Source organism: Stenella coeruleoalba (assembly GCF_951394435.1).
Source record: "Stenella coeruleoalba genome assembly, chromosome: 2".
Taxonomy (NCBI): Eukaryota; Metazoa; Chordata; class Mammalia; order Artiodactyla; family Delphinidae; genus Stenella; species Stenella coeruleoalba.
Genome location: NC_137147.1, coordinates 71094380 through 71120534, shown reverse-complemented (window position 1 = coordinate 71120534; position 26155 = coordinate 71094380). Strand labels below are relative to the sequence as shown.

The window sequence follows — 26155 nt, the reverse complement described above, 5'->3', positions numbered from 1 at the left end:
TAGGTTTAGTAATGGGCATGTGTCACACTTCTGGCCAAAGAGGTATTAATAGTTGTTTGTAAGGAAGCTTCCAGTGATGTTCTCCTTACTCTTCAAAAAGACACAGCTCTCATTCACACTAAGGTATCTGTGTTATGGTCACCAAAATCTAACTGACAAAGCCATTGACCTCTTTTCATTCTTTATCCAAGGTGATATCTTTGAGGCTTAGACTTTCGTGTCCATTTCCTCTTTCAATACTGCTTGTTATTCATTATCTTGGTTTTTTTTTGGTTCTGTATTTCAGAATCTTTTATGATGTCCTTTTCCTCTATTAACTCTTTATATGTTGTTGTTACAAGATTTCATTCTTTCTCATCATTCCCTTCTTTTCACTTTACATGATTTCTTAAGGAGAGCATCCACATTTCCTTGGCTTCAATGGTGATTACATTATCATCTATTCTTTCTTGAGTTCTGGACCCACATTTCCTGTTGTATACTAGATATTTCCATGTGGATTTCATGGAAGTAACTCATTCATTCTGTCTAAAATAAGTGTATTATCTCAGTCCAAATGTGATCTTCTTATTGACATCTCTAGGATAATTTCACAACATTCAAAAAGTAGAAACTCTGGATTTATTTATTTATTTATTTTTGCAGTACGCGGGCCTCTCACTGTTGTGGCCTCTCCCGTTGCGGAGCACAGGCTCCGGACGCACAGGCTCAGCGGCCATGGCGCACGGGCCCAGCCGCTCCGCAGCATGTGGGATTCTCCCGGACCAGGGCACGAACCCGTGTCCCCTGCATCGGTAGGCGGACTCTCAACCACTGAGCCACCAGGGAAGCCCTGGATTTATTTGAGATTTCTCCCTGTTTCTCCAATCCTCACTTCTAATCAACCAATAAATTCCATGAATTCTAGCCCTAAATGTTTATTACATTTCTCTTTATTTGTTATTCATGCTGCTCTATTTCAGTTGAGACCTTTATTTTCAACATTAAAAAATGTGCTCTAGGGAATTCCTTGGAAGTCCTGTGGTTAGGACAAGTTCCATCCTGGTCGGGGAATTAAAATCCCACAAGCTGCGTGTGCGGCCAATAATAATAATGTGCTCTGAAGTGATAGATTCAGACTATTCAAGGTACTGATGATGTCGTTGAGACACAATTCCATGAGAAGTCTAACAGACTCCTATTAACACTGCTACTATTAAGGTCGTCTCAATCATGGTAAAATCTGGAATGGCTACCCTTTACCCTAAAAGCCAGAAATCCTCAGTGCGGTAAAGCAGGATCTTTTATTTGATAGCCATTTCTTCATACAGCACTCTGAAATTATCATAGTCACAATTTTCACTATCTCATTCCTCAGTTAATCAAGATCAGGAGGCATATGTTAACCACCAGCTGTTTTCTATGAATAAAGCAACAGAGCACTTTGGTTCGTACAATAACACCCTCCCTTCCCTGCTGGTGTTTTCTATAACATAGGCCATAAAATAATCTTTAAAGAAAAAAAAATTCTTTTGTGTAAACAGAAGAAAAAATCATCGAGTATCTCTTCCTTTTATATGTCATACACATGTGCCAAGAAGTAGTTCCTATTCTGAATATCATCAAATGATAAAATTTACAGGCCTGGAAAAATAGCCTATTTTTTATAGAATGTTCAGGTAACATTTAAATTAAAACTCACACAATGAGGAGAAAAGAAATCCAAGTAGAATGAACATAAAGTGTAAAAGCACTGAAGTAGAGGTAATCTTGTTCAAGAAACAGGAAGAAGGTCAGTGTGGCCCCAGAGTTCCTGGAGGAAGGGCAGGATAAAGGTTTGGGGAGGAAGATAGGGGTTGCCTCCTTTAGGGTCTTTTGGCAAAAGTAAGATTATGGTGTTTCAATGGAAGGGTATGGCATGGATCTGGTATGGTGCAATTTGCATTTGAAAAGGATCATTCTAGCTGCTTTGTAGAGAATAGACTTTGTGGAGCATAAGGAAGCAGCAGGAAAACAATTAGGAAATAGTAACCTAGAAGACAGGTTATTATATCTCAGACTAAGGTCAAAGCAGTAGAAGTGGTGGGAAGAGATTAGATTCAGGATAATTCTTTTTAAATTAAAGATACATTTGATAAATTGTATGGAGTTTAGAGAAGGAGCTAAATCAAGGATATTTTCTAGTTTTTAATCTCATATCTCAAATTTCATTTGAATTTCACCCAAAAATCTTAATCTCAGTGTTTTAACTCCAATTTATTATCTTCTTTCCCAAGACCACTCCTCCTCCTGCATATCATTCTTAGGAATTGGTTTTTCTATAGATCCATTTACTCAGGCCAGAAAGTTGCAATCTACCCTTGAAACGTCTATTATCTCTGCCATATCTGTTGCTATTTCCCTCCTCCCCAAATCTAATCAATTACCAAACCTTGTCACTTCAAATTCTAAAATAGCTTGAACCTGTCCATTCTTCCTTATTTCTACTAAAACCACCCTAGTCCAAACCACAACTGTCTCTTTCTTGGAAATGTATAGTAATTAAGTAATTTACCTACATCTGCTCTTCATCTGCATATATTTATCATATAGTCCCCAGAATGATCTTGTTAAAAAATAAAACTAATGCCAACTATCTTTTAAAACCCTTCAATGACATCCATTTGTTCTTGGCATGAAGTCTAAAATCTTTTAAGTGATACACAGGATCACTTAAAGTGATGTTCAGGATCTAACTCCTGTCCACCTCTCCAGCCTTGCCTCTTACAACTCTCCTTCCTGGTCCCAATGTTTCACTCACACAGGCCTTGGGTCAGTGGCTCAAAAACCCATACTCCTCCCTGCCTCAGGGCATTTGCCCATAGTGTTCCATCTGCCTGCCTTAACACTTCACTACTCACATTCTCCCTTAAGATCCCAGGATAAATGTTATTTCTACAGGGAAGAAATTACTCCTACATGTCCTCATAGCAGTCTGTACTCTTATCACACTGTTAAAAATGGCAATTACCTTTGTGAATAGCTGTTGAACACTAGCGTGCCTCCCAATACACTGTAAGTCCTGTGAAGAAAGGAAGTATGTCTGGTTTGTTTCTCTATTCAGTCATTCCCTCCTCCCTTCTTTAATAACTGTTTCTATTAAATACATTTCTTTTAAGTAAAGTGAAAGTCATTTTATACTTTTAACAGTGGAATAATATGATCCAATGTGTATAATAAAAACACAATTCCCAGTTGCTCTGTGGAGAATGACCAGGTAAATTAGAGGATGTGTGGTAATGAGGAAATCAGAGATAAGTGAGGAAGTAGGAGAGAAGAAGTGGAGAACAGAAATAGAAGGAATAGAAGAAAGGTATAGATAGCAGTGAGAAGTGATGGTTATGCAAGACTTTTCATGATGATCTCATTTTCCCACTAAAATCTGGCCCTGAAGGGAAGTAGAGAAATGAGAAAGTAGCCCAAAGGGGTGGGGTATCAAGGAAAGTTATAAAGATAAAACATGTTGGAGCATGTTTTCATACTTTTTAGGAATAATCTATAGGGAGTGAAAAGCTGATGAAGTAGGAATCAAAGAGGATAACTTAAAAAGCAAGTTCCTTAAGCAGGTGAGACAGGATGGGACTCAGAGTACAAGTGGAAGAATCAGTCTTCAACAGAGTGAGTGGGACAAACTTCCCTGTAAAGGGAGGGAAAGAAAAGGTAGTCACAAGTGAAAGTTAAGTTTGGTCCTAGAGAAATGGAAGCATTCGCATCTGATGGCTTCAAGTTTCTCAATTAAGTATAATGTGAAGTCACCAGGTGAGAATGAGAAGGTATAGGTTAGAGGAGCTTTGAGAAGAAATATATGAATAGTTATTTCTGAGAGTAGGACAGTAAACCTACTGGAGAAACATATTTGGAATTAGATAGCATTGAGTTACTGTTTAAGGACTGTGGACATGAATTTGCAGTGAAACTTAACAGCAGATGATTTTCTTTTCCAGAAGTATTTTGCTGATTAGGTGCACGTATCTCTAGGAAAATAATTCAGCACATTCAGGGCTGTAGATTAGAAGGTGAGTACAATAAGACAGGAGGATGACAGGGTTGAGGGTATCCATAAGGAAGTGTTTATAAGGATGGTAGTAGAAAGGAAATGAAAATGCTAATATGATCAATGGATAGGAAGTTTGGATGAGTTCAAAAGACTGTTACAGGGAGAGAACTTGACCAAGTGAGCTGGAAGGCTCTGAGGTGACAGTACCAGACTGAGCTGTTTGACACTGAAATTTAGAGGTGGTTCGATTTCTTATGATGACAAGATGCAGAGTGTGACAAAAGAGTGGGTGGCTTTGAGAGGTAGATGGAAATGTGCAGAGGGAAGGTGTTGGATAGATCATCCATTCACGTGTTGGAATTATGAAGCCAATGGTCAGAGTTGGAGACATGAGAATGACTGAGCCAGGATCAAAAGTTTCAAGTGAATGAGGAAATGTCCCAAGTCTGATACCACAAGACAAAGACAAATGGGAATATAGCCATATGGTGTGTACATCAAAGAGAAAAACAGATTTGTTTTGTTTTGATCTCGCTTTGTTGAAGAGGAGAAGAGTCTGAAATTAAAGACCATCAACAAGTAAATAAAACAGACCTGGATTCTGCTTTTGTGATGCTTACAGAGTAGTGAGGAAGAAAGATATAAATCAAATAATTGAATAAATACGTATATAATTAGAAACTCTGACAAGTTCTGTGAAGAAACAACATGGGCCACTGTGAGAGCATGAAACACAGTGACAAACTTACCTGTGGGGCGAGGGTAAGACCTGAGGATGTGATCTTTGAGCAGAGATCTGAAGGGTGAGTGGGAGCTAACGAGACAAAGGAAAGGTAACGATACAAAATTGGAGTTTTTAAAGATAGGTATGACAGGAAAACAAAAGGTCAGGAGAATAAAGGGAAATTTTGAGAGTGTTGAAAGTGACAGACACGGTGGATCAAAGAGAGAGCTGAAGAATGGGGAGAAAATGAACTGGTCTGGTGACTAGGAATAATGTTGAGTTTAAAGACAGGCCATGCAGAGAGAAAGCAAGTGAGAGAGCCCCTGGAGAGCCTGTAGGCAGAGAATTGGGGAGTTCCCTTCAGAAGTATGAGAGCAAAATATCTTCAGAAAATCAAGAATATGTCCACATGTGTGGGCTGCGCAGATGAAGACATCAGACGGATAAAGGTTTACTAACAGTTTGGCTAACCTGTTTGACTTAGAAATAATATCCTATTCCAGACGCCAACGTCCCCAGTAAATTTGGATGAGTTAGTGTAAAATTACAGCAAAAAGAAGTGCTCTGTATGAGGGTTAAGGAATATGTCTGGACAAATTGTGTAAATTGCATCAACTCTGAATCTCAATTTCACCACATGTAAAATGGGAATAATAACCTTTTTTAAAAAAACAGGAAAACAAAACAACTCTTTACTCAGAACCCTTGCTTGTGGACAAGAGTCAAGATGACATGAGCATCTTCTGAGGTACGTTAAGACGATGTGTTGATATTCTCCTTTTTTTTTTTTTTTTTTTGATGGTCATTTTCTTTGCCAGGTTCAAGTAGGATGTGGAGAAATTTTGAGATATGGGCCTGGAAGTCAAAATCCAGAGGATGGATTCTCTTCCAGGCTGCATGAGGTTTACATATCTGATCAAATAATAACCTCTGAATAATGTCCTGAATAACTATTTGAAGGAGAGTTAAAATGTGAAACACCTAGCAGAGTACCCAGTGTATAGTAGAAAATAAAATATAGTTATATACGTTGTCATATTAATACTCATTATTAGTAAGAGTTGCCAAATACATTATTGTTTAAAGAAGATTTCTATTTTATTCAGCAGCCTAACAAATATAATATTACTATAATTATGTGTATATGAAGAAAGGGAGCAGCATTAGGAAGAATGTCTGGCATGCAAATACTTAAGTTTTAAAGACATGATGAGTTACAGAAGCAGGGCTGATAGTACAGATGGGGGTGGGTGGAGGAGGGCTCTCAATTCCTTCTTTGACAGCACCCCTCTGAAACGTCCTAGGAGGCTCATCAATGAACATGCATCATAATTTCCCAGTCAAGAACACTAAAGCACGATGCGGCTTTGCACAAAGTCACAGAACTCAACAACGAAGGCAAGACCAGAGACCCATGGTCATGGACTCCTACCTTGCTGCCATATCCACTGGACCACACCGTCACTCTTATAATTCCTTAATCCCTGGATATGGTGTCTTCATTTCTTCTTATCTGAGAGATTCAAATGGATGTTCCTGGGTCCAGAGGCCTAGTTAACACTGCGTACCATCTTGTTCCTTTTTGTAAAACCCATCGTGCTGTGAGTTGAGCAAAGAAGAGGTTAAGAGATGACTTGCGAGACAAAGAGCACTCCAGAGGGATCACAGATGTGCCAAGACCTCTCACCCCCTTCAGCCCTGACTCCCTCCCTCACTATGGCTCTTGGAGCTCCATAGTTTCTTCTGGATGAAGCAGCCGTGGTTACGAGCCCTTGCCCCTCACCTGGACTCCTAGAAGCCTGAACTGGGTAGGGCAGCCATAATTCACAAGGTCACTGTGAGAGGGGACAGCTGGCCTGTAAGGTAGAACGCTGCCCCTTATTTGGAAGCCCACTTAAGGCTGAGAATAGCGGTGCTCCAAAGGCAGTATGCACTCCTCCTGTCTGTAATATCGTTAGTTATTATCGCAATGAGTATAGCACTTTAGGGGGTAACCCACTGATACAGTCGAGCTTGACTCTAAAATGTACAGTAATGAACTGCAGCAGCTGTAGTGCTCTAAATCAAAGATTCCTAGCCCCAGCAAGGGAATGGGAAGGGTAGTACATCCTCTCTGTAAGTAGATTCTTTGCCAGGCGGCCTGCCTACTACCTTAAAAGTAAAATCCTATTATACCTGTAAAACCCCACAGTGAGGGGCAGAGTCAGACAACCACCACAAAGCAACTTGGGCAAATTCCTGGGATGCCAGGCCACTATTCAGGCCTTTCAGGGACAACAATTATTCCATCTACTGAATATCTTGAAAGCACTCAAAAAGCCCAGGTCACAGCATAAATCCTTGGCAGGCACTATTAGTCTCTTGGGTCATCCCCGAGGGCCAATCAGAACAACCAAGACTTGGAACAACAAAACCCTGCAAAGGGCTTCCCTGGTGGCGCAGTAGTTGAGAGTCCGCTTGCCATTGCAGGGGACACGGGTTCGTGCCCCGGTCTGGGAGGATCCCACATGCCGCAGAGCGGCTGGGCCCGTGAGCCATGGCCGCTGAGCCTGCGTGTCCGGAGCCTGCGCTCCGCAACGGGAGAGGCCACAACAGTGAGAGGCCCACGTACCAAAAAAAAAAAAAAAAAACCTGCAGAAATTTCTACCTTTTAAATCCAGCTAAAGAAATACATAAACTGGACAACGAAAGCAGTTTTTGGTAGACCCAAGCAGATTTTTAAAACTTTTTTGTGGTTTCCACTAAATTTATAAGATAATCAGCATGCAGTAATGAATGTGGAGATTTAGAGCCAGTAGGAAATAGAGAAAATCTGTTGTAGACACTCTGGGAGCCCTATGTTCATGCAAATTCACTTTAGAGGTTTCTCAGTTATTTCCATAGCTGGGGAACTTGTAACCTTCTCTATCCTCCCCAAAACATTTCTTCACTAGGATTCCCTGAAAATCAGAGGGGTAGCAAGTGAAGAGAACAAGGTCAAAGCTTCTGTCCATTAAATGCCAACCAGTCATGCATCCATAAAGGGACAAGGTACAACAAGGACATGTCCTGATGAGGTGACCCAAGGAACCAGAACGACTGTACTCCTCACCCTGCCTCTTCTGTACCTTCCCTTTGAAAGGTTCAGTACTTCAGACGACAGTCAGGAGGCAGGCATTCCAGGACTGAGCTGGAAGGAGCAAGCCTCTGCCTTCAGAACAGGAAGGGTAAACAGAAAACTTCTCCAGGCGGCGATCTTCCTGCAGAGCAAGGGCTGTGAAATCACTATTCCACAGACACATATTTGTTAGAACTGAAATCATCTGACCTCAAGGTCAGAGCAGGAGGGATGACAGCAGGAAGGAGCTCTCCCTTCCTCTCTTCCTTCACTGGATTCCCATCTCAAGATTATTATTCTCTCCTTTTTCCCCTCTTTCTCAATGTTTAGGCTGATATGTTAATAACCTGTCAACGTGTCGCCACTAACGTTCAGAATAAAAAGCAAATTATTCCTAAGATTTACTCTTTTCCTAAAATTCCCAAAAATTCACACAGAAAAATTCACATTTATACCTAAATATTTCAGACTATAAATCAACTGCTTACTTCACAATGAACTGCTGGTCTGCAGATGTTCTTTACTTCTTCCCCAAATGCCCTCATTGATCCAGACAGGGTTTCAAAATTTCTAGTGATTAAGCATTTCAGGTTATGTTGTCCAGTCATGACGTGGATTACCTAGATTTCAGGAGAAAAAGCATCTGAATTTTTTCTCCTGGCAAATTAGTCATCTTTCTGGACTTATTCCTGACTCCATCGTCTCTCTATACTTCCAATACCCTGGGTAATAGCTGAGACCTTGTTCATTTTCTGAGCTGTATTCCAGGCTATTTTGTTATTTAAATTACATCACAGGATAGTGTTGCTTAGGTACATTAGTTTGTTTGGGGAGACGTCAGAGAGTTAACTTCATTTTCCATTCCCAGTTTAACAAAGCTATCAGGACATACTTCTACCAATCTTAGATTTTTAAATTTCCCATATTTTGCATTCATTGCATGTTGATTAAGTATAACAATGCTTTTTTTTTGGATTAAGCTAAGAAGATAACTTCAGAAAGTTCATACTCTCTCCTTATTCTGTTCTTTCATTTGTATTGAAATTGAGTAGTTCTCAAGATGACTAAAATGAGAAAGGTTAATTTTCTTCATGAGCAATGGACTGAAAAACAGCATTCTTATAAACTATTATCTTGGATATAGACTACCATGAGTTTAAAAAATAATCGGTCTTTACTGCTGAGAAACTGGGTCATCATTCTTTCTCTTATTTCAGAAATATCACACATACTCCTGGAAGTGTTTTTCAGGAGTGTAGGTCTGTCCTTGGCACTGTCACCAGAGATATGGTGCCTGCCCTCTGTGAGCTTATGATGGGCTAAAGGGGCACACAAGTGATAAAATACAAATTCCCAAACTGAGTTAGAATGATTCTGTGAACTCAGTGGTACAACTTGGAGATTGGGGCTTAACCAAATGCAAACTCCAGGTCTCCTAGAGTCCAGTTAATGCTGTTAGATATTAAACAAAACTCCAATGAAAATGAAGGCCTTAATGTTTTTAAACACTAAATTACAAATTTTTAATAGGTAATGCACTCATATGGTTAAAAATGGAAATAACAAGCTATAAATAAGAGCTCTTATTCCCACCCCTGTCCCTGTCCATTCCTTTTCCCTTGCCTTCCTCTCTACTGTTCAGTACTTTAGTTTCTCAAATATCTTTCCAGTGTTTTCTTATGCAAATACAAGCAAATATGAATATTTTACTTTACACACACACCCCAAAATAGCTGACTATGGACAGTTTTTTGCACTTTGCTTTTTCTACTGATAACATATTCTGGAGAGCTTTCAAATCAGGTTATACAGAAATTTTAGGTTTAAGAATAAACTTACAGCTACAGATTATTCCATTGACAGTTCACCCATTGAGTGGATGTACCCATTTATTTCACCAGGATCCAGTTGGGATTCTGGATTCCGGATTCTGAATTATGGTTAGAGAGGTGATCCTAACTCTTGTTAGCTAAGGCATTTACAGCAAAGACACTTCTTTCTAGGCATAGAGACTAAAAGAGTGATTGTGAAAAAACTGATATTTGAGGCATAGGAAAGTTTTACTTTTAACCGGTCTCACTCAAAGTTCAGCCTAAGAAAGATAATCTAGACATCTCAACAAGGTGACAGATGCTGGGTCCTTTGGCTGTGTTTATAAGCAGACTACATTTTCTCTAATCTGGTTTAATCTTGGTGTGTTTGGTACACATACACACAGACACAATGCACGTACTTTTCTGAGACTTTAATTCACACATATTAAGGAGAAAGTTTGATGGGTGACTGGTGATGCAGGTAGTGACAGTCCCTACCAAGAATCAAGGATACCGCAGTTCTTTATTTCTCCCCAAAGCAGCTTCATGTTGAAGTTATCAGACTATATCAGGCTTAAGGGACATTAAATGTCAGGAGAGCAGACCTGCTATAGAAAGCTGATGGGAGCTGTGGGAACCTTTAGTATCAAATGCTCTCCTGTATAATAATAGGCAGCAACATCAATCTCAGAAATGCTGCTACAAATGTCAAAGAAAACCTTCCCTGTATATAGATTAAAATTGCAGATAAAAACAGAGGACCAAATCAAAGCCCTAGTGTTCCCTTTTTGAAACCACCCTCCCAAAAATGCAATTTCTGAGTTATCAAAAAATAGAATCTCTCAAAGAGCGTTCATAAAGTTTCACATTTTGGTGTTATCACCGAGGCTTATATTGAGAAAATGCTATTTCTTCCTTCCCTTCCCCTTCAAGGTTGAAGCAGCATCCTATCTTTTCTCTCTAACAAACAATGTTTACTCCAGAAGAGCAAGCTTGGAGGCAAACAGCACTGTGTTCTGCACAGAGAGCCTCACACCAACGTGCCTTTGCTATTTCCTAGGAACCCCCACCCCCACCACTTTGCAAAAGGAGCTGGGAAATAAACTTTTGAAAGTGACCTTAAGAAGCCAACATCACTGACCCCTGAATAAAATTTCATCTGGTGGAGCAAGTTAGACCCCATAAATACAATGGAGTGTCAGATGAGAAATCTGGGTGTAAAAATATAAACAGCAGAGTTTGGATTTATAAGGCCGCTTTCGGATGTGACAATTCAGACATTAAGCATTAAGCGTTTGATCTATCAAGTAGATGGTGAGGCTGGAAGGACTATTTCTTTTTTCTAGAAGAGAGAGACAATATGACAAAAAGAGACTTTCATCAGCTTTGGTTAAGGTACACACACACACACACACACACACACACACACACACGCCTAAATAAAGCTGTCGCTCTAGAGAATACCTGCTGGGATTAATTTAGCAATTTGCCACAGATTCTAGAGCAGGGAATGTCTGGGAAACAGTCAGCGACTCTCTTCCTTCCACATACTTACATAATAAAAATGACCCTAATGCATTTCCCTGACAAATGGTGTTCAGCATAATGTCATTTCCGTAATGTTGCCCTCAAGAACGCCTTGCTCACTCATATCCTTACATGACTCTGATTATGGAAAGGACTCCATACATTTTTTGATGATCTGCAGGTTTATCGTAGAGATACAGTTACAAGGGTTCTTAAAATAGGCAAAGTGTTTCTGTTTACAGATTTAAATTAGATTTTCTTATGTTTCCCCGAGCTGTGCTACTGTTTTCCTACACACTTCTGGGAATCTCTTAAACATTCAAGTGACTCAGTTTCCCTCTCTGAACAAAGTGTTTGGTAGAAAGTTGATTGAAGATCAAGATTCTTGGTATTATCACTAGGATCAGAGAGGTTTCAAAGGTTCTCGGCTAATCTCTGATAAATGTTCAATAAGTGATACTACTTGTATCACTACGTCTTTGCCCTAGGCTGTCTCCCAACTGGTCCACAACTTGGGAAATTGTTGTTACTGCTGTTACAGTGGCAGTGCTATTATGGCCACTGTTACTTTAGACATCGAATCTTAGAACAGGACATTCTTTTTTTTCCAAATAAATGTTATATTATTAAATAAAATTATAAATAGTTTACAAATTATACAAGGGTAAGGACAATCTTAAGTAAGATATTGCATTTAATGCATGAAATGCTTAGGAATAGATGGTTCTTTTCAAAAATCAGTAGCTTCTACACAGTACCTAGCAGGATCTATTGCCCCTTTTCCTTCATACTCTGTACAATGTCACATTTTAGCTCAGTTCTCTACATCTAATTTCACTTTGAATGAATATCAGGTTTAGCTCCTAAATTTCACTTCCACAGTCCCGTTCCTAAGATTTTCCAGTGTGCTGAATTTATACCAGCTAATAGTTCAAAACTACTTGGGAGAGGTTTGGGTTACAGCTTTCTCTTAATTAGCTATCCTTCCAGTTTTTCCTGTCCTGGATTTTAAAAAAAAAAAAAAAGGTAAAGAAATGACAAAAATGACAGTGTCAGAGCTCTCCCATTGCGGAGCACAGGCTCCGGACGCACAGGCTCAGAGGCCGTGGCTCACGGGCCTAGCCACTCAGCAGCACGTGGGATCTTCCCGGACCGGGGCACGAACCCACGTGCCCTGCATCAGCAGGCGGACTCTCAACCACTGCGCCACCAGGGAAGCCCTATCAGAGCTCTTATCATTAGGAAATAAACTGTTGGTTTTACTCATCCTCCAATCCAGGCAAAGTTTTATGGATGATGATACATTTCAAAACCCTTTCCTTGGGACTTTGCGGTGGTCCAGTGGTTAAGACTTCACCTTCCAATGCAGGGGGTGTGGGTTCAGTCCCTGGTCAGGGAGCTAAGATCCCACATGCCTTGTGGCCAAAAAACCAAAACATAAGAACAGAAGCAATATTGTAACAAATTCAATAGACTTTAAAAGTGGTCCACATCGAAATAAAATAAAATAAAAAACTTAAAAAATAAATAAATAAACCCTTTCCTTCCCTCGTCCATTCAATCTTTTTATTTTCTCTCACAAGAACATAAGCTCCATGAGGGCAGACATGTTCGTGTTGATTGTCAGGAAGGAAGAAATTTTCCTTTACCCTTCTAGATTTTTCTGGCCGATCTAAGAATTAAATTCACATGAGACAGATTAACAGGAGAAAGTCAAACAGATGTTTAATAACATGTAGACATCAGAGAGATCCAAGAAAACTGAGTAACTCACCACAATGGCAGAAGCCGTCTCTCTTTTTTTTTTTAATTAAATTAATTTTTTTTTTCATGGAAAGGCATTTTATATTAAATAAAGGAGTGTGTATGTGTCAATCCCAAACTCACAATCTATCCCTCCCCTCCACCCTTCCGTCACTGGTAACTATAAATTCATTCTCTAAGTCTGTGAGTCCGTTTCTGCTTTGTAAATAAGTTCAGATTATCATACTAAGTGAAGTAAGTCATACAGAGAAAGAAGCCCTCCGTTTAAATACCATCCTCAACTAAAAACAAAAGAAGACATTGATGGTGAGGAGAGTCAGTTATAGGAGAGTACCAGGAAAAGCAGAGTAAACCAGGGTAAGGTTGTTACATGCATTTAAGTCATTGCCTTTTCCATTGATGAGTGTCAGAGATTTGGTCATCCTTCTCTTCCTAGTACAGTGAGGGAGACACACAAATGGAGGTTTCCCTTATAAATGGAAATGTTTCTTACAAAAGGGTAACTCTTGTTTGGTTCTTAGAGTTTATTCCACTTACACTGTTTCTTAGAAAATAGCTTAAAATAGTTAATATGCCCAGCAGACATATTTGGGGATGGCAAATTCTGCTCCCCTACACCGTCTCTTGTCTTCCCCAATGATGTGTCATGAGCAATCACAGGAATGTCTAGCACAATAAGTATTTGATAAGTATTAGTTAAATGAATGATTTTTTTTCCTTTATAAATATTAGCGAGTTTTCTTCACTTAAGCTAGCAGATTTTTTAAACTTCAGTGCCAAATCCTTTTTTCATTCATTCTTGCATAGATAAACATTTACTGAGAGACTGACATGTGCCAGTGAAGGGGAGCAGAACCTGCCACCCCAAAATATGCCTCTGGCATAAGGATTATTTTAAGGTGGTTAGTTTTTGAAAAAACAGCAGACACAGGAAAAGCTCTAAAAACCAAGTCCAAGTTACCCTTTTGTAAGGGACATTTACATTTATAAGGGAAATCTCCGTTTTTAAGGGTACCTTCCTCTGTAAGAGAAAGAAAAGGATGATTAAATCTCTAGAAACTCTTCTCAGCGGAGACGATAAGAGCACAACACCATACCTTTGTTTACTGTGCTTTGAATGATAACCTGCAATAACTGGCCTCCTCCTCACAACATTTTCTTTTGTCTTTAGCTGGTGATGGTATTTAAGGTGGTGGATTGGGCCATTTCAGGGAGTTACTCAGTTTTCCTGGGCCTCTCCCATGTATACAGGAGGTATACATGTTATTAAATTTGTTTGTTTTTCTCCAATTTATCTGTCTTTTTATTACGGGGGGTCTCTGTGAAGAACCTAGAAGGGTAAAGGAAAAAATATTTTTTCTCCCCTACACAGTCAAAATGTGAGGGCAGGCCCTGGTAATGTTAGTTCAATGTTCATGGAATTTCCATTCTGTTGGGCCAACAGACAATGAATAAGTAAGCAGACAGTCATAAAATTAAAATTGTAGAGTATGACTGGCATTATAAGAAAATAAATTAAGACACTGCAGGTCATATGATCACTCACTTTATGTCTATGTAAGGATAGGCTATCAATACAAGTCTTACACACTGTGTTCTACACATATATTTTTGATAGAGAATAATTGGAGAACCTACTCTCAGATTTTTGACAAATCTTTTTTTCCCCCTTTCGTCTTTCTTTTTGGGCCTGGGATATTAAATGATATTGCTCCTCTTTTTTTCTGAATCTTCTAAATAAAAGGGAACATTTTCAACAAAGTTTCAGACTAGTTTCTTCACTTCACTATGGCAGAGTTTGTGAATCATAGAAACATTTAGCATAAACATAGGAGGACATTAGCTCAGTCATATACTCTAGATTTACTTAGGAGAGGAAAAAATGACAGATTTTAAAAACAACTGTATCAATTTACACAATATATTATCTTATTAGTCATAAAAATGGTGTAAATAGAATAAAAGATGGCAAATTGAAGAAACAATTCAAATTAGTATTCTTCCTTTTATTGTTCAGATTCTCAAAGAAAGTCTTATTAACATGCCATACTTCACCCATTCCTCTAGTTTAACATCCATTACCTTGTAGTGTGTAACTTTTTGATACTGGCTTTTCCCCCAAGGCTAATGTCCTTAATATCCATCCAGTTTATTGCATGTGTCAATATTTTATTCTTTTTAGTGCTGAATATTATTCCATTGTTTAACTCTTTACCCACTGAAGGACATTTAACTTGTCCACAGTTTGGGGCCATGACAAGTAAACCTACTATAAGCATTCAAGTACAGATTTTTGTATGGATATAATTTTTCATTTCTCTGGGTAAATACTCAGGGGTGTGATTGCTGGGTTATATAGGAAGAGTAGGTTTAGTTTTTAAAGAAACTACCAAGCTGTTTTCCAGAGTGTATGTACCATTTCACATTCCCACTAGCAAATGTATCAGAGATCCATTTCCTCTGCACATCCTGCCAGGATCTGTATTGTACTGACATAATTTTAGCTGTCCTAATAGGCATGTAGTGATATCCCATTATGGTTTTTGTTTGCATTTCCCTAATGGCTAATAATACTGAACATATTTTCATGTGCTTATTAGTCATCTGTACATCTTCTTTGTTAATGTGTATGTTCGTGGTGTTCCTCATTTTCTAACTGTATTGTTTGTTTATTTGTACTGTTGAGATTTGTGATTCTTTACATATTGTAGACACAAGTTCTTTGTCAGATATTTCCTCCAAGTTTGTACTTTGTCATTTCATCTTCCTGAGTCTTTCACAGAGCAAAAATTTTAAATTTTGATGAAGTCCAACATATTGACTTTCTCATTTATGGGTAATGCCTTACATTTTTTTTTAAACTACTTACCTGTGATGATAGGCTGATACTCAGTTTCTCCAATTACAAGAGACATACTGTACAGTACTGTAATTATTTGAAAACAAAGTTATAAAACAGCAAGAAAACTGACACATTATTAATTTTGTATTAAATATCACTCACTTTATGTCTATGTAAGGATAGGCTATCAATACAAGTCTTACACACTGTGTTCTACACATATATTTTTGTATATTTAGGGAAAAAAAAACCCACATGCAAGAGGACTGGCGCAGTTCAAACCCATGTTGTTCAAGAGTGGAATCGACTGTATTTACTATACCGAGTCTTTCAATCCATAAGCTCAGTATGTTTCTCCATTTATTTAGATCTTTTAAAAATGTCTTCCATGACCATTTTATAGTCGTCAGCATACAACTCTTGTACATGGTTTACCATATTTATATCTAAACATTTTATTATTTGAATAATTATAAATGGTATTGTTTTAATTTCAATTTCCATGTGTTTATTGCTAGTATATATAAATACAATTGATTTTTTTACATCAATCTTATATCCAGTTAACTTGCTGAACTTAGTTCTAGGAAGTTTGGGGGGTTTGGGGAGTAGTTTTTTGGGATTTTTCTGCATAGACCATTATGTTACCTGCATATATAGATTTTTTCTTACTTTCCAATTTGTATGCCTTTTATTTCATTTCCTTGCTTTATTATGCTGGCTAAGATTTCTAGCACTATGCTGAATAAGAGTAGTAAGAGTAGAAATCCTGCTTTGTTCCAGACCTTGAGAGTAAAGCATTCAGTCTTTCATCATTAAGTATGATGATATCTGTAAGTGTTTTAAAGATGCTCTTTACTAAGTCTAGGAAGTTCTTTTCTATTCCTAGCTTGCTGAGAGATTTTATCATAAATGGATGTTGAATTTTATCAAAAGTCTTTTTGTATATTGATATGAGCATTTGACCCTTCTTTAGCCTGTGGCGAATTACATTGACTGATTTTTTAATACTGAAACAGCTTTGCACTTGGTTGTGGTGTATAATTATTTTTACATATTGCTGGATTCAATTTGCCAATATATTTTGAGTATTTCTGAGTTTGTGTTCATGAGGGATATTTATCTTTAGTTTTCTTTTTCGTACTGTTTTTATTCAGTTTTGGTATCAGGCTAATACTGGTCTCATAAAATGAATGAAGAGTATCCCCTCTTCCTCTATTTTCTGGAGGAAATTTTTTTTTTCCGGAAGTAATTTGTGTATAATTGGTATTAATTCTTCAAATATTTGATAGAATTCTGCAGTGAAACCATCTGGGTATATTTGAGACAACTTTTTCTGGAGTTTTAAACATATGAACTCAATTTCTTTAATAATTATAGCACTATTCAAATTATATTGGGTGATTTTTTTCTTTGTATTTTATCCACCTTTATTAGTTGTTTAGTTAGAAGGAGTCATCTGATACCAGTTACTCCTCCAAAGCTCCAAACATATATCTTCTTCATTTATATTTAAGACACTGCAGGTCATACTTTAAAAAAATTGTCTGAAAAGAAAGAAGAAAGTCTCTGCATAAATAAGTCCTCAAGAAATAAACAAGACAAAATATTTAGGGGGGGAAAAACTGTCTTGAAAATATAAGAATTGTTAGTGAAAGGTTTGAAGATGATAGAATACCTTTTGCTGAGCACTGAGAAGATCCAGGTGAATATCGTCAATTGTGAGCCCTGCAATAATCATGATAAAATACACCCACATATCTCTTAAAGACCTTTTGCTATTTTCTGGGCAGTTCCTTTAAATATACATTATGTCTGATGCTACACAATATGCAATACCCATGTATATATCACAAAATTTAATTTGGAAGGCCCTAACAGGTAAAAGATGGGTACCCTGGACTGGTACAGGATAGGTCCTAGGGACCTACCTAGCTCATTCATGAAAAACGCATAGAATCTGAAATGAAATTGTTTGATCACCACTATTCTTATGCTCTTAAGTGAAAAAACTTTTTTCTTGTAAAATATGTAAGTGGCTTTAGTTTTGAAAGCATCTAGCTCTGCTATGGTTGCTGATTTGCTAAAATTCTGCTAATAGTAGATTGCTTAGACAGAATTCGGATTTACATAAACATTTAAAAATAATCAAAGATCAGAATCAGCTCAAATATCAAACTCAGGCAAATGTCAATTTCCCTCTTCTTTGCTTCAACTGAAAATCAAAAGGGCTAATTTTACTAGTATCAAAAGCATTTCCCTTCTTTAATAAGCCCATGGAACCAAGGCCAAATCAAATGTGATATTTGCTTTTACATCAAAAACAAAGTGAACTTTTATAAATCAGATTTTATGCAGTCTATAGCGTAAAGAACCAATGAGAGAGATTTATCTCAAAATCCATAAATTGAACACAAACTCATAAAATAAATTAAATCAAGTATGAAAGAAAATCAACATCTAGGCTTATGGAATAATAAATATGTAAAAAGGTTGAAAAATAATTCAGCAAGGCAATCAAAACCTCAAGCAAAAGGGTAGCAAGGGAGAGGTCATGCAGAAAGAAAAATGAAATGAGAAAGAATGGTATTAAAAATTTTCCATTTAGAAATCAGAAAGTAGCATGATGTACCTTGTGATATTGCAGCAGGGGTGGAGTTTCTGAGCAGTTGCCTTGTTTCCATCCCTATGGGGACCGGAGCCCTTACGTGTTCTCAGAAAATGAAGCTTGTCGGAAAATTATTTTATAACTATTTATTTCAAAAACATGTTTTGCAAAAGCACTAACGTTGAAGAAACTGAAGCTTTTCTAAAAGGGAAATGACAGCTACTATTTGTTGGCTGCATATTACTGAAGATGTGAATTACCATGCTCTTGTCCTGACAGACTCAGTCATAGAGGCTAACCCATCATAATCTACAAAGAAATTGTCACCAAATCCTGAGACCCTGTGCCTCTAAGGTAATAAATATTTGGTGGATATGTGTGTGTGGCAGCAGTGCAGAGGACAACTGGTGGGATATAAGACAAAAGAAAAGTATGGTTTTTAGTTATTCTATGGTGTCATTTTATTTTGGAAAGGGGTGGGAAGGAAATAGAAAAAGGGAAAGGAGAATAGAGAACAAAGGGAAAAAATGATCTTTGACACTGCTTTCCTAGACGTCAATTTCCTACGGCAATTGACATCTATGTTACTGGTATGGCACTCCCAAGACAGCAAGAGCTCAGTAGTAATAATAACAATTACCATTTATTGAGCATTTATCATGTTCAGGATGTGCCTCAACATTCTAAAAACATTCTAATGATCACATCTAATTCTCAAAACAACCCTACAAGATATGTTTTTTATAGATGAGGAAAACTGAAGTATTCAGGGGCTTAAGTAGGTTGCCAGAGGTCACACAGTAAGTAGCAGAGTTAAATTCAAAAGTCCCTATTTCTACCATTATGGAATACTAGCTTAACATTTTTAGGTAATTTTTCATAAGAACAAGGCTTTTTGTTACCCATGTAGATTATAAACTCTTTCAGAACAATGATTGGACATTACATTCCTTTTATTTCCCCATTTGTTAAAAAGATTATACTCAAGTGCAATCTCCAAGATTCTTTCAAGCTCTACCACTCCGCCTAGATTTCTACTTTAAAACCCACAGCACTGGGAGAGCTTCCATAACAATAGGTGCTCAATAGAGTATTCAAAAATGACTTGTTTAATTAATGAATAAATCCCCCATTTAAGGAAAAGAATGTTATAACATCAACAACCACTGGAGTCTCCATTTTCTTTGAGTAACTCAAAGTATTTAAAAGGAGAAGGCGAATTCAGTTGTTTTGCCCTTCATTAATGAATGAATCTACAGAATATTTTATGTGATGTCTATTCCAATCTTTTAAATTATAGCACTTCTTAGTTTGCCCATATCTAGTTTCCTTCTCACAGTATAACTCTCTCCAACCTCACTTACCATTGCTGTTCCTACCTCACATTTTGCGAAAGGCAATGACTGTCAGTGACTAACATAGCTCAAATTATTCTTATTCTATCATTGCCATTTTATATATATATATATATATATATATATATATATATATATATATATATATTTGTGTGTGTGTGTGTGTGGGGTACGCGGGCCTCTCACTGTTGTGGCCTATCCCGTTGCAGAGCACAGGCTCCAGACGCACAGGCTCAGCGGCCATGGCTCACGGGCCCAGCCGCTCTGCGGCATGTGGGATCTTCCCGGACCGGGGCACGAACCCGCGTCCCCTGCATCGGCAGGCGGACTCTCAACCACTGCGCCCCACCAGGAAAGCCCTGCCATTATATTTTGAATCACGAGACACAAGATAACATTCCAAAACTATCTCAAATAACAATTTTTAAAATTCCAATCCATCCTCTGTTGTGCCAATGTATTACACTTCAACCTGTTTTATCAAATATTTAAAAAAAATCACACAATATTTTTCTGAAAGCATTTAGTTGTGTCAGTGCTTGAAGCATATTATTTAATACTCTGATAATCCAGTAATGAGAATTCCCCCAAAGTAAGTTGACTGGTTAGTCTCATAATCTATCTTTGCTATGAGAGAAAAATAAGTCTAAAACTTTCAAAAGATTTTAAATACGTCATTCAAAATTCCAGATCACTTATTTAGGTTGAAAAAGTATGTAGCAGTTCACAACCGCACAGTTTTCTTTGTGCCACAGCACAATCCAAAGATAGAGATAAGTGGAGAATTAAGTAAGTAAAGAAAGAGATTTTGGGTGGCAATGGGACAGAGGGAGGAAGGTAGTGACCCGGATACTCTCTCATAATGAATAAAGATTTAGAATCATATTCTTGGATAAATATCTTCCATAGATAAATGATAACCACATGGATTAACATCTTCTTAGAGTATTTACTATTGTAGAGAAACAAGTCTAGGTATAAGCATCCAGATAAGTATGGGTTCTGAAAAGGTGTAGAAGTTAGGCTAAGAAGATCAACCAGCAAATACTAACTCCCCCAAAGACTTAAATCCTTACCTTTGAATTTGTTCAGGTCTAAAAGAAATAAGAATAAGCATATATATATATATATATATATATATATATATATATATATTTGTTATGTATTCTTATTTATATTGTTGTGTACATGCACAGATACAAATATTAACTTATTTTACCATCTGTGAGATAACATCTACCTCCTCAAATTCAAGATACTTTGGTTGCGGCTACCAAGAGATTTTTAACAAAATAAGAAATTTTCCACTAAATTTTTAAACCTAGCAGGTGTAGGCAGAGTTGAAACAACTGCAACAGTCTATGAAAAGGAAGAGGAGTTTGATGCAGTGAAAAACCTGATCCTTCCATATCATAAGATGTCACAAATACTGCAGGATTCTGAACAGGATATGGAGGGCAAGCAAGCAGAAATTTCAAGTTATCACGTGGTTAAAGAAAAGAGTCTTGTGGGTCTGTGATGTTTTAGATCTGGAGAAACCACCAAGGGAGACTGGAGAAGAAGGCAGCAAAGCAACATAAAATTAGTTACCCAAGGATTTAAATCAGTTACCCAAGGATTTAAATCAGACACAGGCACACATTTCTGTTTCAAAAAGTGGAACATAAACCATAGCAGAGAGAAACAAAGTTCATCCTAGATCACAAAGTCAGAAGATCCTCAGGGAGAGTGTCTACTGTGAATTGGTTTGATATAATTTCAAATCCACTTATTATGACTTAAATGAAGTTGTTTTAATCCACTTATTTACGACAAAGACAGAAAACAAAGAAGTTATTTTTAGAAGTAGAGTTGTTTTGGTATAAGAGTGAAGTAGGCTGTGTCAGGATGTCATCATCTCAGCTGTTGTCTTTGATAAGCACTCAAGGCTCAGCTACTGGGGGGCTTATCAATAAAAACAGATGTAGAAGCAAATATGGTGAGAGGGCATTTAGACTGTATAAACACTCAGAGTTGGTAAGGGCCATCTGAGAGTCTGGGACTAGGCAAAGCTACCCTTTGCTGGCCTAGCTCTCCGAAGACCTTGGGGCACAGCTCCTGCTGTGATAATGGCAACTCCTTTATAGGCAGTGGGACAAATCCTGCAGCAACCTGAGAAGATCAGACTGCCTGTCAAGACCAGTGTTACCCTAGTTCCCTGGTCTCGTGCTCTAGCAACCAGGGACTTTTATTGTGCTGGCAGTAGGACGTCAGCTCTTGGTTGGCAAGGCCCGGTCTCTCCTGAGAAACCGAAACTTGTAGAAAAGGTACACCTCAACTACACCTAGACTTCATTCCTTTCACATCCCCTTGACTAGAACGATAATGTAAATTAATGTATCACTTTTTTGGACTATGTTATTTCTTTAGGTTTATTAAGAGACATTATCCCGTATGCTTTTGGCCTGTGAAATCTCAGCAGTGAACCCATGTTAGATAAACTATTGGCAAAGACAATCACAGTCTCTGAGCAAAATTTGTCACCACCCTCCAAAAACCAAAACACTATCCTTAGTATCCAACAACTGCAATCACTTCAAAAACCGAAGATATTTTCCATTCGTTCTTGCCTATACATCACCAAATTCTGGAACTTTTCTTGTGCCTATGACAAAGTTAAGGGACACCAACATAAGCATTTGCCTGTATGTAAGGGGCCTTTGGGATTGGTGAGGCAAAATTTGCCAGGAAGCCTGAGAAAGAGACCTTCCCCTATGGACCTGTCTCATGGTGGCAGCAGTTGACATGGTAACCCAAAGATTCATATCAAACCATGAAGTTCAGGGGTCCAAAGTCAGAGGCTTTAACTTTGCTAATTCACCACACCCTTTGGCACTGAAACTGTGAAAACACTTTACAATTAAAAGCATCGCTTTGTCGTCACAGGCCCATCAGTATACATAGGCTGATAGATTTATGTATCAAATTTTTTGCAAATCTGAAATATACACTATATGGTCCCTCAGTAAGTACATATTAGTTAACGGAATGATGCAGAAGTCCTGCATGCTATTTTATTTGAACTTTTTCCCCCTTTGGAAGATCTCCAGTAATCAATCTAGTGACATCTAGACTCACTTCTGCATAGGACCGATGTGCTGGCCCAGCTTATTCTATGTTATATCTTGATAATGTGGGAGACTATTGTATTTCAGGACCTAAAGCATTTTAAGGAAAATTTCTTGGAGTTGGGCCATCTGAACCAAAGAGCAAACATTAACACTCAATTGTTTTAAATTCTTAATTAACCTCACATTCCAAAAAACTTCTGATACTTTCACCCAAAATGAAGTGTTAATGAAGAAGATAGGAAATAGCAGGCCAAGGATCCATTATCTCTGTCAATATTTTCAACCAGGTCTGGAACTGATTCCTTGTTTTATTTCTATTGAGCCCTTTTATTTCTTGAGACCTGAGCTCTGGGGAGCCCACTCCCTATGCCATTTTCTTAGAAATACGCCTATATTCTGAAAGGAAACCTTCTGGGAAGAGAGCTAAAAAAAAATAAGAGAGAAAGTAGGAATCAGAAAGTAAGAAAAGGCATAAGAGAATAAAAGCATAAAAACAGAATCAGATAAACAAAACAGTTGAAGTCTAGAAAACAAGAAAGCCCAAGCTGAAAATCGCTTTGCCAGTTTGAAATAAAACTCCCCAGGCCTATTCTAAGATTCAAACAGAAGTATTACATCTGTGGCAAGGAGCAGACATTATTAAAATTTTAATATTCTAACACAATTTCTCTCTTCTTCCAGAATACCTAATTCCCATTTCCCTTATTACCTGCATTTGAGAAATACATTAATTTTTTCTAAGTCAATATATAAAGTATCTTTCCTTTAATATTTATTGGAAAAAAGTCTCAGAGAAGTGGAGTTTTTGAGACAGTAAGTTGTTTTTAAAATCAATCAAAAATTTCCTTTTCAAATGACACACTAAGTTAGATGTATCCATTAGCTATTATATCAAAATGGTTAAAAATGGCGAGAAGTGCTTGGAGAAAGACAGGGTATTTGGTTTTGTCATTTAGTAGCCACGTGACCCAGGTCTTTCTAATGTTTTAGTTTGATTTTTTTGGTAAAATTTGACTAATAATAATACATTCTCAATTTCAAGTTTAAATGATGTAATAATACATGGTATCTGGCAGGCAATAAGTTCACAATAAATGCTAGATGTTAATATAAATATTACTATTATTTTTATTCTTATTGATACGATTTATAAGATGTTTTTCTAGAGAAAAGGAATAATAAATATATAGTTTATTTTGATTCCTCATATTCTTCACCAGTTTACTACTGACTCTCCACTTCAGAGACCATGGTGAGAAGGAAAATACTCTGGAATGGGAATGAGAAAAATAAATTTGCCTGTCAACTACTTTTACTAATTTAGTATTCCCAAATTTAGTTACCTTGTACGGGTAGAATAAAGCAGTTGAAACTCAGTAAGGCTTTTTTTCCCCCACAAATCAATTAATGTGGCACTAACATTTAAGTTCTTTGAAAAACTGTCTCACGAGACTAAAACATATGCAATGATTGATTGTCCCCCAGATTTAAAGGACTCAACACTTTAACAATATCAAGATTAAAGGAAAAACAAAACCCTCATTAAATTTTTATTAGATCTAAGATATTTTCTATTAGAGATTTTGTACCTGGTAAAGTCTGAACTACTGCATCAGTCTCCAGATAAATTGATAATTTGGTCACATTTGCCCATGAAATTGGGTGTATTAATTTGGACACTTCTATTTCCTTAGCGTTGCTGCCTGAACTATTTTCCTTAAAACTCTCCGGAACTTCAGAAAGAAACCTACTGAGGTATGAAATAGGAAAGTAAAATGCAGAGAGGGAGGATAACAAAGATAAAAGACATTTGAGAATAAAGGCAGAAAAGTAGAACATGATAAAGCAGAGTCAGGATGATAAGAAAGCACAAGGTCTACGGATAAAAAGACATTTGTTCCAGTTTCAATACATATTGCACAGGTTGATGGTAAAATTCCAAACCCATCTGTAGGCATAGCAGAGACATGGCAAAGGGTATGGCAGATTTCTAATCAATGGAATTCTAATACTTATTAAGCTCTATGCACAAGTTTAGATAATTTCAGAAGCAAGATATGTTCCCAACAGAGGTCTCTTTTCCAAAGTAAATCATTTACTAAAAGCTTTCCATTTTTGCAGCACTCTCTTTTAACAGTTTCCACAATTTTCTGAAAATTACATAAATAGAAAACTCAGCTGGAAGAGTACAACTGCATGAATTCAATGCGTCTTAATTGATTTATTCCTTCGTTTTGCCCCGAGGCATTTCTTAGCATTACAAGGGAATAAGAAAGAGAGATAAAGTAAACATGAGCGAGATTAAGAAACCTGTGGCATACCAAGGTCTCTTACATGAAATTCTTCCTTCTGATAAAAAAAAAAAAAAAGAATAGGAGAGAATTTGAATAGTCACCAGTTTTTAACTATTTCATAATTGCATAGTTCCATACATAAAAACCATCCCCCCAAAGCCAGTATTATCAACAGGTCATATAGAAAGGATAAAATTTATAGCGAGGAAAAGGATGTACTTGTTAAGGACAATTTGGCAAATCATTGACTTCTGGAAAGGAGTGCTTGATTCTCAAGATCATAGCTAGGTTCTTCACTATTGCTAGAGAAGTTTCATGCAAGGTGGCTATTATGGACTGAATTGTGTCCCCCTGAAATTTATATGTTGAAGTCCTTACCTCCAGTAACTCAGAATGTAACTGCATTTGGAAATAGGGTCTCTGAAGAAGTAAACAAGCAAATGAGGTCTTTACGGAAAACCCTAATCCAATACAACTGCTGTCCTTATAAGAAGATTAAGGGAATTCTCTGGCAATCCAGTGGGTAGGACTCCACATTTCCACTGCCAGGGCCCCGGTTCGATCCCCGGTCAGGCAACTAAGATCCACAAACCACATGGTGTGGCAAAAAGAAAACAAAAAAAAAAACACAACCAAAAACAAATAAAATGGAAACATTGTAAATAAACTATACTTCAATTTTTTAAATATTAAAAAAATAAAAGATTAAAATGGAAAAACAAAGATTAAGAAGAGGAGATTAAGGCATAGACATACACAGAGGGAAGACCAAGTGAAGACACAGGGAGAAGATGACCATCCACAAGTCAAAGAGAGACAGACTTCAGAAGAAACCAATACCTGGATCTTGAATTTCTAGTCTCCAAAATTGTGAGAAATAAATTTCTGTTGTTTCAGCCACTCAGTCTGTGGTACTTTGTTTTGGCGGCCCTAGAAAACAAATACAGTTTGGCAAATGTCAGTGTGGTCAATTCTTAATTTTTTTAAGGATCAATGATAGTGCAT

General features: G+C 37.4%; 1 long non-coding RNA gene across 3 annotated transcripts in view; it reads right to left on the bottom strand.

The window, feature by feature from the left end:
- LOC307182975 overlaps positions 1–26155 on the bottom strand; it is a 48737-nt gene that overhangs the window by 18139 nt on the left and 4443 nt on the right. For all 3 annotated transcript variants that reach the window (XR_013827320.1, XR_013827321.1, XR_013827322.1), the window contains exons 2-4: positions 25991–26080; positions 8325–8456; positions 6172–6338 (exon numbers count right to left, since the gene is read on the bottom strand). This is a non-coding gene — a long non-coding RNA (uncharacterized lncRNA). The remainder of the gene's footprint in view (positions 1–6171; positions 6339–8324; positions 8457–25990; positions 26081–26155) is intronic.